This window comes from Mandrillus leucophaeus, unplaced genomic scaffold (assembly GCF_000951045.1).
Source record: "Mandrillus leucophaeus isolate KB7577 unplaced genomic scaffold, Mleu.le_1.0 Scaffold229, whole genome shotgun sequence".
Taxonomy (NCBI): domain Eukaryota; kingdom Metazoa; phylum Chordata; class Mammalia; order Primates; family Cercopithecidae; genus Mandrillus; species Mandrillus leucophaeus.
The window spans coordinates 709,522-726,537 of NW_012102354.1; the positions used below are offsets into that span (position 1 = coordinate 709,522).

At 37.8% G+C, this 17,016-nt stretch overlaps 1 protein-coding gene across 2 annotated transcripts in view; it reads right to left on the reverse strand.

The window, feature by feature from the left end:
• The window catches only part of FBXO11 (F-box protein 11), a 119,476-nt gene extending 102,592 nt beyond the window's left edge, over positions 1-16,884 (reverse strand). Inside the window, exon 1 of one of the 2 annotated variants that reach the window (XM_011981587.1) lies at positions 16,775-16,884. The gene's annotated coding sequence lies outside the window, so the exon portion shown is untranslated. Of the gene's footprint in view, positions 1-946; positions 1,041-16,774 lie in introns of those variants that run through there. The other variant, XM_011981586.1, reaches the window with a different exon arrangement.
• Between the last annotated feature and the right edge of the window lie 132 nt (positions 16,885-17,016).

Here is a 17,016-nt window from a genome sequence, read left to right on the forward strand (position 1 = left end):
ACATGGTGAAATCCTGTCTTTACAAAAAACACAAAAATTAGCCGGGTGTGGTGGCACATGCCTGTAGTCCCAGCTACCGGGGGGACTGAGGCAGGAGGATCACTTGAGCCTGGGAAGCAGAGGTTGCAACGAATCGAGATTGTGCTACTGCATTCCAGCCTGAATAACAGACTTTGTCTCAAAAAAGCCAATTAGCGGGCTTGGTGGAACACACCTGTAGTCCTAGCTACTGGGGCAGATGAGGCAGAATGATCTCTTGAGCCTGGCAGTTCGAGGCTGCAGAGAGCAGTGACTGTGCCACTGTGTTCCTGCTGGGCGACAGAGTAAGACCTTATCTGAGGGGGGATCCCTAAAAAATAAAAGATACATATATCTGTATTCTTTAATTCACTTAATTAAAATTTTCTAGGGTGCCAGGCACTCATGATCTATACCGCTCACTTGGCACTTACACATTTATTTTGAGAGAGTATTCCATGCTCCCATCTATCCCTTGGAACCATAAACAGATCAACAGGTCCAACAATTCACTAAAATGAAAAATGACTAGGATGATGATACAATTTTGGAACAAGAACAGGTAACATTATCATTACTGACTGGGAATCTGGAGACTTGGGCTCTAAATCCAAACATCACTTTGAACACACCTCAAGAATTGGGACAATGGTTCCTTCTATTTCAAAATTCTGTAATACCATTCCTGACTAGTTTACTTAACATCTCCAAGATAATTTTAAAGTATCTAAACTAAGCTGACACCAAAAAAGAAAGGATATAATCTTCTTTAGTGCCCCATTTTAGAATTTACCAGAAGTTCTTTATCAGTCTAATAATTTAAATTCATTTTCTTTAGCTATCTTTTGAGCATATAATACGAAAAAAATAGCTGAGCAACCTTTTTCTTTTAAAAATTACTTTCAACCACTCTGAAAGGTTAACTTACTTTTAGGCTTGTTCCTCTTTGGAATAACATTTTAAATTTCCTATTAGACAGTTTTTCAGCCACTGCAATGTTTTACAAATGTTATTGCTATGATACAGTATCATGTGTTCACACACACCCATGCACCCCCACCACACACACTTCAGAACCTCAACTGTAGCCCCTATCTGCTATATTTGGTCCTAGCTAGCTAGTTTGAAGAGTCTGCTCATTTTTTTTGTTTCCACACAGATTAAAACACATCGGCTTTTTTTTTCTAACAGGTTATTCAAAGTAATTTGATTTGTTCTTGGTTGAGTACTTAACCTCATCCAGTTTTAAAGCATCTATGAATATATTTAATATGCTCAATAATGTAAATAAGTAATTATATGAACACACCTTGGACTAGAGAAGAAAGATGAAGGAAAACAATCATTCACTAAGTGTCTATGTGCAAATGGCTAGCGCTATTTTTTAGTAAGTTATAGTTTCCATATAACATAACTTTTAAAAATTTCCCCCAACTGACATAACACCAATATGACTGCTTCATGAAAAAACAAAAGCTTTGTTTAAATCCAGTTATGTTGTTCTTGTTCCTTCTTCAGCTACTAAAAGTCACTGTTTCAGACAAATACATTAAATACATCTGTGATCGGCTCTTCATAAAACCATGCAGACTGCTCCCTAGAATCTATACTTACTGATTTTTCCTTAACTACATCAGTAGCTTCTACTAAAAAAAAAAAAAAAAAAAAAAGCAACAAAATGTAGTTGATCTCATTTAATGAAGGTTTTTTAGTATGTTTTCTCAGGAAAACACTTGTTTTCTCTTGGTTTAGGTTTATAAGAAGCCTGTAAGATGGTCAGACAACTAATCAAGTGAATGTGAGCTGAGTCGATTAAAAATCTAAGAACTAAATTTACATTTCAAAGTCCTACATTTTTAAAAAAATTGTTCCTATTTATTCCCAAACACGTTCTTCTTAGAAATCCTCTTAGAAAGTAAGAAGTGTTTTTTTTTCTTTTTTAGCCAATAATGATGAAATTATTTCCCTTAGCAATCTGTTTCAACACTTAATAAACTGACAGTCACTAATTCCTTCACAGGTAATCTCAAGTTTTACGAAGAGAAAATATTCCCCACATAAAATTATTAAACAGATGTGAGTCCACACCACTAGGGTACCTTCAGAAAAAATAGCCACCTGTTGCAATCAACAATAAATTCCTCTTTTCTAATTATCCAGTTCATTTGCACACTAAATTTTCCATCTTCCATCATTCAGCAGGCATGTGAGCAAAATATTTGTACGTATTTACTACTATAATCAAATTATCTGATGCAAAAGGAATTTTATGCTATAGTCACAAACTTATCCTGGAAAGACAGAATCACTGGTTCAGAGTCCCAAATATCAACTTCCTGGGCTCAAACAATCCTCCTGCCTCAATCTCCTGAGTAGCTAGGACTACAGGTACATGCCACCCCAGGCCAGGTGAATTTTATTTATTCATTTAATTTATTTATTTATTTCAGAGACAGGATCTCAGTATGTTGGTAGGCTGGTCTTGAACTCTCGGTCTTAAGGGACCCTCTCACCTCATCCTCCCAAAATGCTAGGATTGTACGCACGAGCCACAGCGCATGGCCTAATTTTAATTCTGAACTGACTTCCTGATTATCAGTTATCCTCATTTACTAGAAGTAACAGTCAATTATCATCCTCAAGTTGCTGTGAATAAAAATACAAATGTCTATAAATTAATAAGCACTTAAAGCACACTTCCAGCATTAAAAATATGTAACATTTTAGCTTTTATTCAAATTTTAAGTGCCCTACATATGGACTGTGTCATCAATCAAATAGTATGAGTTCACATCACAATCAGAATTATAAAATTATTGGCAGGGCATAGTGGCTCATGCCTGCAATCCCAGTACTTGGGAGACTGAGGTGGGTGGATCACCTGAGGTCAAGAGTTTGAGACCAGACTGGCCAACATGACAAAACCCCATCTCTACTAAAAATACAAAAAATTAACTGGACACAGTGGCAGGCGTCTATAATCCCAACTACTTGGGAGGCTGAGGCAGGAGACTGCTTGAACTCAGGAGGCAGAGGTTGCAGTGAGCCAAGACTGTGCCACTGAGCTCCAGTCTGGGCGACAGAGCGAGACCTCGTCTAAAAAAAAAAAAGAAAATTATTATTATTATTATTGAGACAGGGTCTTGCTCTACTGCTCAGGCTGGAATGCGGTGGTGCTATCATAACTAACTGAAGCCTTGACCTCTAGAGCTTAAGTGATCCTCCTATCTCAGCCTCCTCAGCAGCTGGGACCACAGGCATGTGCCACCACACTGGGATTTTTGTTTTTTAATTTTTTTGTAGAGACAGAGTCTCCCTATGTTGCTCAGACTAGTATCAAACTCCTGGGCTCAAGCGATCCTCCTGCCTCTGCTTCTCAACATGCTGGGATTACAGGCATGAGCCACTGCCAAATTATTACTTTTTAGTTTTACTTTATTCTCATACATGAATACTACCTTCTTAACAAATATTTAAGTGTACGATACAGTACTGTTGACCACAGGTACAATATTGTACAGCGGAACTTATTCAACCTGCTTAACTGAAATTTCATGCCTGCTGACTAGTAACTCCCCATTTCCCCCTCCCCTCCCTTTGGCCCCGGCAACCACGATTCGACTCTTTGATTCTATAAATTTGACTATTTTTGATAACTTCATTTAAGTGAAATCATGCAATATTGGTCTGTGATTGGCTTATTTCATTGCAGAATTCCTTAAGAACGAATAACATTCCATTGTATTTATATGCCACATTTTATTTCTTCAACTGTCAATGGACATGTTGTCGGCTGTTTCCACATCTTGGCTATTGTGAATAGTGCTATTATAAACACTGGAGTGCTAATATTTCTTCAAGTTCCTGATTTCATTTCTTTTGAATAAATACTTGGAAGTGGAATTGCTGGATCATACGGTAGTTCTACTTTTAATTTTTTGAGGACCTCCACACTGTTTTCCATAATAGTTACACCTTTTTGCATTTCTACCAACAGTGTGTAAGGTGTTCAGATTCTCCCTATCTTCACCAACACTTGTCTTTTGTGTTTTTTTTTAACAGTCATCCTAATAGGGGTGAGAAGATACCTCATTGTGGTTTTTATTTGCATTTCCCTGATGATTAATGATGTTGAGGCTGTTTCCATATACCTGCTTACCATCTGTATGTCTTCTCTGGAGAATGTCTATTGAAGTTTTTAGTTCATTTTCAAATAAGTTATTAGTTTTTCTGCCACTAAGTTGCCGAAGTTCCTTAAATATTTTGGAGATTAACTCCTTATCAGATATATGGTTTGCAAATATTTTCTCCCATTTCATAGGATGTCCTTTCACTTTGTTGACTGTTTCCTTTGCTGTGTAGAAGTTTTGTAATTTGATGTCTCACTTGTCTATTTTTACTTTTGTTGCCTATCCTTTAGGTGTTACATCCATGAAATCACTGCCAAAGACAATGTCACGAAGACTCCCTCCCTGTAGATTCCATAAGCAGTATTTGAAAAGCAAAGTAATGTAAAACAATAACAAAAATCAACTCAACACCACCATCCCAAGACACTAGTTAACATTTCACCAAAAATTTTTAGACATTTCACCCAAAAGGGTATATATTCCCAGTTTCATTGTATGTGTTATTAACGCAAGTCTTTGGTACGTAACACTTCCCTAGCCCCCTAAAACCAGGGACTTAACTTTACAGACTCTGGTCGAGCTCCCTATATCCAGATCTTCCAGCCCAGTTTTTCAACTCTAGATATTTCAGCTACAAAGTTCTCACATGATGAAGAAATAGAGTACAGGTTTCCTGTGACATGCTGCAATGCAGAATCAGAAAGATTCATAAAGGCATCCCGGGAGTTACAACTACTACTTGCTATGTGGGATTAAACACGCTTATGAGGAAACAAAGTGTTATTTTATCTTTGCAACTGAGGTGCTTAGATTCTAGCAAGGTATAATTTAAACCTGTCCTCCTACCTTCAATTTCTAGATACACGGCTAAAACAATGAATATAACAGCCAAAACAATGAATATAATGAAAAAAGCGAATACCACAAAAACAAGATTAATTACTACAACTCTGCAGTTAACTTTCTTATCTAGACTTTTTTTTTTAAGTCACTTACATTAAAATGCTATAACATAATCGCTAGGCTGTAACAACTTTTGAAGTGTGGTCCAAAGGTAATTCACTAAATAACTGCCAGCCTGGCCCACATGGTGAAACCCTATCTCTACTAAAAATACAAAAAAGTGAACCAGCCTTGGTGACATGCGCCTGTAATCCCAGCTACTCGGGAAGCTGAGGCACGAGAACTGCTTGAACCCAGGAGGTGGAGGTTGCAGTGAGTCAACGTTGCACCACTGCACTTGAGCCTGGATGACAGAGTGAGACTCTTTCTCAAAACAAAATAAAATAAAATAAATAAACAAATGACAGAACATATACCAGACTTTGGGGGTCATAACAAGCCTTCATCTTATTAACATTTCACAGAAAATTCTTTTAACATACTCTGCTGGTCTTGCAAACAGTCTAAGGCTAAGGTTATAAATGAAACTTCAGTGTTTATAAAACATTGTGTATGTGCATATATATACACATACTGGAGATATGAGGATAGACAGATCTATGTATCTCTATCCTTAGAAATATGTATGTATCTTAATCAGGCAGAAAAACATGGGCTGGCTCAGGAGATAAATTATGAATCTATTCAATATAAAAGTTGATTTCTACTTCTTAGAAGAAAAACCAGAAGACAATGAAAATAAGACCAACAAGCTCACTTGCACTTCATACTAATTTCAAATTTTATTTAAACTCAGTTTCTTAATTTTAAGTTCCACAAGGGCAAGAACTACGTTTGTGTGGTAACAAGCTAACAAATTCAAACCTTGCTGATTTACGCTGGCAACCCAAATGATAAAGAATTTTAGAGCACCTCAGAAGTCATCTTATTAAAAAATCCTCTCATTTAGAAATAAGATTAAGAAACCACTCTGGAAAAACGGAAGACATAAAAGTCACCCTGAAGCTCAGGCTCCTTGTCCCCAAACTTAGGGATAATGTTCAGTAAATGGCAACATTTACCAAATGTGGCTATGTGTTGAAAAAAGAAAATGGAAAACAAGGGCAGTCTCCTCCACAATGCTTTTTGTGGAAGAAAGATCAACTGTTAGCATTAACACTGGACTGGTTAAGTGCTGAAAGAGCAAATGTGAAATAATGAAATGTTCCTCCTTTGTTATCTAAGGCTACTATATCATCAATTTCAAGTAAGTAGTTCCTGATGAACAGAGCCCCATCTGTCATTCTCAGGGGATATTTGTATCACGAGGAATACAAGTTTATATACCGCTAGCACTTTAGTACAAGCTTTCACTTGAAGAACTTATCAAGGATGCTGGGCAAAGGCACTTTTTCACCTTCCTCCTATACACCAGGAACGGAAAGGTGCAGTCAAGGACCAGAAAAACATCTCTAAAGGCAAAATGTGCCCCCACTTTTCTGTGAAAGTTTCACAATTTTAAAATAAGCTTACTGTAAAACAATAAAGGGTAGTCAAGAATACGAGGAAACTAAAAATGAAAGAACTGTCCAAATAATGGCAAAATATTTTCATAAGAGTTAAAGAGATAAGCTTTAAAGGAGTAAGAAACAGGTTCCAAACTTAAGTGGAGAAACAAAATTACTTATCACCACTTCAGCAGCAAAAGGAAGCAAGTTTTCGGAATGAAGGCCCAGAATCACATATTAAAGTCCACAATATTGTTTTAAATTCTTAAATACAAAAAAGATGTCTTCCCCTCCTCAAAGCAACCCAACCTACAATCTTTGGTGGGAAATCAAAGTGATATCAAGTTAGTGAACAAACTTTCTGACTAGTGGGAAAAAAGTTCCTTAGATTTTGACTGTCTATTTGCAAACACTTAAAATTAAAAGAACTATTAAATGTTTATTTGTCCAAAGTTTAAATGAATCAAATCTGTGGATAAAAAATTTTAGCACAAAAACAGTGTTTACAATAACCCGGCATGTTTAAATAACAAATATGGCCATCTGCAAAAAATGAAAATGGAAAAGAACATGACAGTCTCCTCCTCTGTATTTTGTGGAAAAGGTTAACACTGTAAGCCTCAAGACTAAACTGTTAAAGGATACCAAGAGACTCAAGAAAAACACCAATATTTAAAATAAAATAATTACCAGTTGATTATTTTAGTAACATAACTATGATATGCCATAGTCATATGCCTTAAAGTTGTTTTAGTTTCCATTTCTTGTAAAGTAAATAGAAATTCTGTCTTTGAGAAAATACCAACAATGGTATATGCTGAGGTATAAAACTCATACAGAATGTGGCAAGTATGTAAGAATGCTCACATATGCAAAGAAAAAAATGCAGAAAAATTAAATTTTAAAAAAAAGGAATGCTCACAGTAGCACTACTCCTGACAGCCAAACACAAAAACAATCCTATGTCCATCAGTTGTAGTATACTCATACAATATAATATTAAACAGCAACAAGAATGAACAATGAAAAAACTAATGATACAAGCAACAATGTGGATGAAGCTCACAACAAATATTAAGGGAGAATTCTGTCAGACACACAGGAGTACATACTGGGGGGTTACATTTACATAAAGTTCAGAAACAGGTACAGGTAATCCAAGCAATCAGAAAGATGGGGTTGGGAGTAGTGTCTAGGAAGGCCCTTCAAGGGGGACACTTCTGGGTTACTGGTAGTGTTTTATTCCTTGCTCTAGGTGTTTTTGGTTACACAGATGTGTTCACTTCATGAAAAGTAAGCTGTACACTGATGATTTGTGAACTTATATATTTCAATTAAAAGCTTAAAGAAGATTAATAGAAATTATTCCCACAATTTAAATAACTATATAGATCTGTTGTTGCTTTTGAGACAGAGTTTCGCTCTTTTACCCAGGCTGGAGTGCAGTGGCACTATCTGGGCTCACTGTAACCCCTGCCTTCCGTTTTCAGCCGATTCTCCTGCCTCAACCTCCCGAGTAGCTGCGATTACAGGTGCCTGCCACCACACCCGGATAATTTTTGTATTTTTAGTAGAGACGGGGTTTTACCATGTTGGCCAGGCTGGTCTCAAACTCCTCACCTCGTGATCCACCCACCTTGGCCTCCCAAAGTGCTGGGATTGCAGGCGTGAGCCACCATGCCCGGCCGTAACTATATAGTTGTAAATGTATATAGCCATTTATTTTCTAAAAACTACAGACTGTTTCTAATTCAAACAACTGTTGCTAAAGCAAGCGATCCATACATACTCTACTTCTCTCCCTCACAATCCTCAACCCAAAATTAGTCTTTTCAGTATTTTTTAAAAAGTAAAACTTCAAGAGAAAAATTTAAAAGTCAGAAAAAGATCAGGAAAAGAAATAAACATGTAACATTAAGTGATTCTGGCAGGAATCCTCTACTCTCCCCCTGCTCTACCTTCCCCCTCCCCAATACCTTATTTGCCTCTGAAGCATCACTCCTACCGGAAAAGTCTTTCTCCAAATTGTTTCTTTCTTTCTTTTTTTTGAGTCTGGGTCTTAAAACTGTCACCCAGGATGGAGTGTAGTGGCTTGATCACAGTTCACTCCAGCCTTGACCTCCCTGGACTCAGGTGATCCCCTCACCTCAACCTCCTGAGTAGCTGGGACTACAGGCATGGGTCACCACCCCCCAGCTAATTTTGTATTTTTTGTAGAGACAGGGTTTCGCTATGTTGCCCAGGCTGGTCTCAAACTCCTGGGCTCAAGCAATCCACCCCACCCGGCCTCCCAAAAAGTGCTAGGATTACAGGTGTGAGCCACCATGCCCAGCCCAATTGTTTGACTTCGCTTCCCCCTTTTACTTGGCCTAAAATACCAAAATTTGATAAATTATCATAATCAGTCGCTTAAAAATGCAAATATCTTTCAGAGAATTATGAAAGTATCAGTCATTCATACACAACTATGAAGTACTTTAGTGGCTTCTTTTATGTATTGTTGACCTTATATGAAAAAAAGTGAGCGAGTCCGTAATTTCCTTTACCATAAGAACACTTCGCTAAAAACACTAGCTTTCAAGATACAATGCCTTACTCCAACTTGTATTTCTTTCAACAAATCTTTGATCTTTCTTCTTTACTATGATAGAAGTCTGGAAAAACTACTTTTCATTGGTTAAATTTTGTTCACTTCTAATTCTCTTTAAAACTTGTTTTTTTCTTTTTTCAAAAAGTTATGATCAATTATGTGGGAAGAAACAATAACTAGTGACATACATGCCAATGTTGTCCATCTCAAAATATAACAAGGGAATAAAAAATAGTTATATGCTCTCCCTCTTCCCCATCCCCTTTCCTCCTAAGTGTTAGAATCTCATAAAGCCACATGTTCTTATATACAATATGTTATATACTATGGATGCAAGATAGAAAAATCAATGCTTGGCTATAAAAAAGAATTACTGTATCTAAACCCAAGTAGAGTTGGCAAATCAGCAAAGGCTAAACTGATTCAAGTCAGTTGGTTATACTACAGTACCAAAGACACCAATATCAAAAGTCAAACCCACATAGTGGCCAGTTAATTTCACACCAAAGAAAAACTTCTGGTCAGGTAAGGTGGCTCACGCTTGTAATCCCAACATTTCGGGAGGCTGAGGCGGGCAAATCACTTCACGTCAGGAGTTTGAGACCAGCTTGCCAACATGGTGAAACTCCGTCTCTACTAAAAAATGCAAAAATTAGCCAGGCGTGGTGGTGTGCACCTGTAATCCCAGCTACGCAGGAGGCTGAGGCAGGAGAATCACTTGAACCCAGGAGGCAGAGGCTGCAGTGAGCGAAGATTATACCATTGCACTCCAGTCTGGGTGACAGGGTGAGATTGTGTCTCAAACCAAAAAAAAAAAAAAGGAAAAGAAAAGAAAAAGAAAAACTTTCAACAAAGATTTTGCCCCAGTTCAACTCAACCATCTGGAAAAGGAGTGTCGTTCACTAGGGAAAAACAGCAAAAATGAGATTATTACTATTATCAGAAAAATAACTAAAAGTACATATTCTTACTCCATTTCTAGCCTTCAAATAATTTCTAAGCATGAGAAAATAGAAAAGCTCTCTTCACACACAAAAAAGGATGAATGACACCTCTTCTCCCATGAGATGTGAAAGTATTCCTTAATGTTTTTTAAGGTTTAGTCACCATATGGAAGAAAACAATTTTCTCCCCTTTTTGAACATAGCCCCATGATCTTCCATTTGTTAAAAAGAACAAAACATTTAACAACTGGGTTTTTAGAAACTGCGAGAGCAAGCAATTAACATATTGAACTCACACTTGCTTTAACATGCTATCTTATTTGGGGTGTTTAAAAATGCTTTAAATGCAATTAATGCATTCATTTTCAAAGTAAAATAAGTATTTTTGATATCTGCCTTCAACTGAAATAAATCATGTAAAGGAAGTTAGTTGGTTTCATTTCTCTATTTTCTAAGGATTAAGTTTAAGCACATTTCTTGTGTTCAACAAACATATATAAAAACTCCAAGCTACACATATAAACAAACACACCAAACTACGGTGAGAAAAGAATATTTAGTCCACAAACCACTCAAAATTGCCACTGAAGTCTAAAACTAATTTAACTCACATTTTTCCCCTCCTGAAATAGTTCAGCCTATAACCATGAGCTAAAACCAGTTAATACCCTTTATTCATAACTTATGAGTAATTCAGGGGAAATCTACCCTTTTTTGCATAATGAGTGATTAATGATCTCATCAACACACTGGAAAAACACGCTGGTCAATCAATACAGTCTCATCTTGAGACAAATCCACATGAGGGGTAAAATTATAATCAGAAGATTACTTGAAAAATGTGAAACCAGGTAAGTGAACAATCTATAGCATCAGACTAGTGTAGCCATCTCCAATAGGACAGATGGAATAGGGTAGGGGACAGATCTGCTTCAAGGGCCAGGTTATTGCATCCCCTGAAAGTTATACAGGCATTCTGCCAAATGTATTTTGGTATTTTCCCTTGTTTACAGAAAGATTAGGTGATACAAATCAATTCTGAAATTCTTTTTTGCTACTTACTATGCATCTTCATTGTTGTATAGCTGAGCCTCTACTTCTTCATTTATTAAAAAATAAAGTAATAAAATCTACCTTATAGAATTGGTGTAAGGGTTAAACAAATCAATTTCTCTGAGGTTATAACAAGTCATACAGATTGAATTTTATCTACTGGGTTTAATTTTATATACAGCTGATACAATCCTTTTTTTTTTAATAAGACCTATCATTTATTAAATATCAATCATGTGCTAGGTACTTCACTAGCTCTCATCCTTACAAATGTTCTATAAGGCAGGTGTTATCCCCACTTGAAAGATTACAAAGTAAGGCTCTGAGAGGTTAACACTACTCACCAAATGTTAAATAGCTAATCAGATGTGTAGTCAGGATTAGAACCCAGATCTAGCTAGCTTTAACTCTGAGCTCTTTACATTATACTATCTCATTCTTTATAGTGTATCTTCATAATTTTATTTTCAGAAGGTAGCAACTGCAATTTGGGGAATACCTCACCAACAAAGTCACATACTAGAATTCTGTGGAAGATAAGAATGTATTTCAAAGGTCTGATAAATTAGTGAACTGGAAGGTCTACAACAGAATAATACTTCAAAGATAAGTGGGACAAGATAGACACAAAATAAGAGTAACTTTAATATCAGGGATAAATAGGGGGACAGTAAGAGACCACATGTTGAAACAGCTCATTACTGTAGACTGGTTATTTTCAAAGTTAAAACAAATGGCGGTGGGGGAACTTGAGAAAATACTCAAACCAGGGGTTCTCACTAACAGATCAGGAACTACTTGTGGTTCCTTGCCTTACTAGTAGGTCTCCAAGCTGGTTGGTCTTTCCTTGGGTTTCTCAGAATTTCCAGTAAAGGGAGAAAAGCAGGATAAGGAGAGCTCTTAGGCCTGATCAGCATAACTTTAACACTAACAGCAACACTACTCTATTTCTATCCCTCAAGTAAGTTCCAAACTTTGAAAAAATAGGTTGTTTTTACAGCTCCCATACTTCCTGCCCCCAAAAGGTTGAGTGGCACTGTCTCCTCTCATGGGATACATTTGGAAGGGCTAGCCAACAGATGAGAGAGTAGTACCCCACAGTACTTACTTCCTAAAACAGGAAAAATCATGTTCGTTGTCCAGAACTCCTCTATTAAGACTGCAGAGGATCCATGAAGGTAAAACATCACGAGCTAGAACAATGCCACAGAAAGTATAACTAGCATTCCTGACTACAACAGCAAGGAGCGTCCTGGCTGCTCTGCATATTATAAATACATAGCTCATTCCTCATTAGTACAGTACCAAGAAAAAAGTATATATATATCTCCCCACTAGGAATATTTTATGTAATAGTATATGTACTGAATGATTTCAGTTTTTAAAAAACCCTGTAATTCCATTATCATAGGTAAGAAATATGGGATTAGACAGACTAGGTTTTTATTCTACAAGATTAGTTCAGAGTAGAAATGAATAGCAGAATCTATTAATGCATTCATCAAATTTCTTGAACTATAAATATCACAATTAAATTTTCAGCACTTCAAAACAGTCCTGTGACTTTTCCAATAACTAGAAAAAAAATTACATCTATTTTCAAAAACTCCCATGTCAAGATTATTTCTAGAACCCAAATTCATCTTTCATTAAAAGGTAATAAATGAGAAACCAGTAACAGTTATTAGATTCCAGGTAGGAGAATTTAGTAGCTGGAGACAGGTGTACAAAAGGGCCTTTTGAATTTTAAACTATGTGGAAATATTACCTATTCAAAGTAATCAACTGCATTTTATTTACTATTTATTTTTTGAGATGGAGTCTCATTCTATCACCCAGGTTGGAGTGCAGTGGTGCAATCTCAGTTCGAAGTAATTATTTTTTTTAATTTTATTTTTTCTGAGATGGAGTCTGGCTCAGTCGCCCAGCTCTGTCGCCCAGGCTGGAGTGCAGTGGCACGATCTCGGCTGTCTGCAAGCTCCGCCTCCCAGGTTCATGCCATTCTCCTGCCTCAGACTCCTGAGTAGCTGGGACTACAGGCGGCCGCCACCACACCTGGCCAATTTTTCGTATTTTTAATAGAGATGGGGTTTCACCGTGTTAGCCAGGATGGTCTCAATCTCCTGACCTTGTGATCTGCCTGCCTCAGCCTCCCAAAGTGCTGGGATTACAGGCGTGAGCCACCGCGCCTGGCCCAAAGTAATTAATTTTAACAACTAAAAATTACTGATGAGAACACACAGCACTTCTGTAGACTTGCAAGCTTTCCCCATACGTCTAAAAATATTACAAAATATTTTTACAAAATTCCTACAATAAAGACAATAAAATTAATCCGAACAGGTTGCAAAAGCCAACTCCTTTTAGAATTTTAAAACAAAACAAATATCAAAAATCCAATCCCACACTACTGTTTCATTTAATCATGGACCAGATTACCAAAATGTCACTGGGTGAAATACAATAATTCTTCCTTTTGTGTGTGTGTGTGTGTGTGTGTGTGTGTGTGTGAGAGAGAGAGAGAATCTCGCACTGTCACCTGGGCTGGAGTGCAATGGTGTGATCTCAGCTCACTGCAACCTCAGCCTCCCAGGTTCAAGCGATTCTCCTGCCTCAGCCTCCTGAGTAGCTGGGATTACAGGCGTGTGCCACCATGCTCGGCTCATTTTTGTATTTTTAGTAAAGACGAGGTTTCACTATGTTGGCCAGCCTGGTCTTGAATTCCTAACCTCGTGATTCGCCTGCCTCAACCTCCCAAAGTGCTGGGATTACAGGCGTGAGCCACTGCTCCGGGCCTGTAAAACACAATTCTACTAGCTTAATGTGGTACATGAAATCCCAATCTCAGGAATTTAAGAAATTAAAAAAGCTAATGATGAGGCTAGTATTTAGTCTTAGGATAGCTGATCATTTCAGATAATGAGTGAAAACAACATTCCATGAAATATCCAGGCCAATATTTCCTTACATGGGGTGTAAGAAATGCTCCCCCATGGAAAGCTTTGAAAAATCCTAAGATTTTAATCCACAGGGTCTAGTTTTTTTCTTCTTCAAACACTGGCCATTATAGATAAGACAAAGCGTATAGACACACACACACAATGTATGCACAAACACATATATACACAAATATACACACACACACACACATATACACACGTGTGTTATGTAAATATATGTAAAAGCAGTGTCAAGGAAGTTTTTATACCAATTAACCTGTGGGCAAAGCAGCAGCTAGAGACCACTCTGACAGACTTTTTGCCTGAAAACATATTATACTGTAACTATTTTATTACCACTAAAGAACCTAAGATGCATCTTTATATAAAACAAAATGATTTTATATACAGTCTGAACTAGTTTGTCTTAAAACAGTGAGTCTCACTTTGATTCCCTATCTGGAAAGTTGTCTGATCCACTATTAAGTAACTCTATCCAAGATCCTAAAGCAAACGTTACATATCCATTAAGAGTTAGTAAAAGGTAAAAAAACAAATAATAACAAAAATACCACACATACACTCTTAGCTTTAGTTCTTTAATTATCTTGTAATAATTAAACCTGCATATTCTTAAACTAGCAACAACAAAATCCCTCCTTTCTTTCCAAACTACAAAGTGACACTTTGCCTACTCCATAAAACTTTCAAAATAGAGTATTCTTAGCTAACTTCTCTTCATTATATGAATCGGACATTTTAAAAAATGTAATTAAAATGTCAGTTTTTCAAATAACAACATATTTTTACATGTGGCTGGCAACATCTTTATTCTTTTAGTTTACGAATGCAACTTAATGTATTCATTTTAAGGCTATTTATGTGCCCTCTTTAAGACTCATACTATTTTCCCTAAAGTTCTTTTCTCCTCTGTGCCAACACAGAATCTCCAGAACGGTTTCTACTAGCTGCAGAGAAGCAACAATTCTACAGTGAATTTCATTTACCATTTGGTTGGGTACATACTGAAATTTGGATTCATGAATATTTTTGACAGTTTATGGACATCAGTGAGAAGAAAACTGACACTCTGGCATGTGACCGCCGACAATCAAGTCACTTTACTTCAAATAGAAATGGAAATAGACCTCAGTAGCTAATAATTTTGAACATATGAATAAAAGTGTTCAAAAGAAAATTACATCAACTAAGTTCGAAATTACACACAAATCTTGAAATGAAAATTCACAGTAAACATTTTAAAATACACAATGGGACTAAAATAAGTTTGCCTGACACGTTTTGATCCAATGCTAATATTATTAACCGCATCTTGAAAAAGCTTACTGTAGCAATAGAATCCTTAATATTAAATGCTAGAATTTCAAACGAGTGTCACTATTTTCTCAAAAATATTTGTCAACTGTACTACATATAGCGCCAATTCTGGAAGAAGACGAACATGATTTGAATGGAACATCAGAAACACACTGATATACATACGTGAAAGGAAATAACGAGACTACAGATTTTTAAAATTTACCCCCAAAATGATAAATGTATCAAAGAAACAAGACACATTTGCCAATTATGTTGCACAAGATCTCTGTCTTGAAACATCACATTCTTTCAAGCAACATATAGCAAACTGCTTTCTCTAAGACTATCTTTAACACTGACTGGTGAGAAAGCCTTTTAAACTATTTTCCAATTAACATCTCCCTCCTCAATTTGTTAAATATTTTGATCAAGTACAACAATGAAACCGTTTTTAAGGAAATAATGTCTAACTTAAAAAAACATTTAATCTCAATCTCTTTAATCAACGGAGGTGTGACAACCAACGCATGTAAAATTAACCTTAATCCACCAACTAAAACACGCAAAATGTCTCCTAACAATTCTCCTCCTTAAAACAACAACCGTACACATAAATACGGTTCTGACCTCCACCACTACTGCGAACAGCTAATTAATAAAGAGAATGGTTGTTTGGAGACCAAGGTGCAACACCCCACCTCATAAACCTCCCAAAATAACCATGTCATCCAAGTAGAACTGAACATTATTTTTGCTAAAGCAGGATTTCAATCCCGGGGAGCCTCAGCCCTCAGACAATGGTGGTTACCAGACAGTGCTGCACAGTTGGGTCCAAATGACACATTTCACTAGGCCTTGGACACAACACACACACATGCGCGCGCGCGCACACACACACACACACGCACACACACACACAATATCCCAAGGGGCCAGTTCTAAGGAAGGGGCGTTCAAACCCCACTAGGAGACGGAGAGCAGCACCGCGGCATGGGGGGTCGCTAGGGGAGGACAGGCAAGGGGGTGTCGATAGAGCGGGAGGGTAACTGCACTGCACACGAGGGAGGGGGCTGGAAATGGCCGATGGATTCTATATTTATTTATTTAAAGGTCTTGATTTAACGGGTCCTTCCCAGGGGTTCTGTAACTAAAGACAAACTGCGCAGCAAACATTGTGGGCTTGGGAGAGGAGTCGCTGCTCCCCCTACCCCGTGACCAGGGACGGGGGGGGCGGGGGAAACAAGTTCCCCGGCCAACACCACAGACCACCCCGATTCCCCTCTCCCGCTCCTCCCCAGGAAGGGGTAGGCTAACACAGAAAAATGGGGGAAAACAAGTTCCCCAGCCAACCCCACCGCCCGATTGCTCCCAGTTGCTCCCCCCAACCTACCATTAGAAAGAGACAGACTAAACCATGGAAGGCAGCAGAAAAGGGAGAAATCACGCCGCTCGCCTTCCCCCGCGGCCAACAGACTTCCGCGGGGTCCGTGAGCGAGCCGAGAAGCCAAAGGGATGGGTGGGGGTGGAGGGTGCCGAGCCCCCGAAACCAAACAAAGCGCGGCCTGAGCGAGAGCCCGGGCGAGTAGGGAAGCCGCGGCTTTTCCTGCCGGCCCGGCCCCGGCTGACACTGCG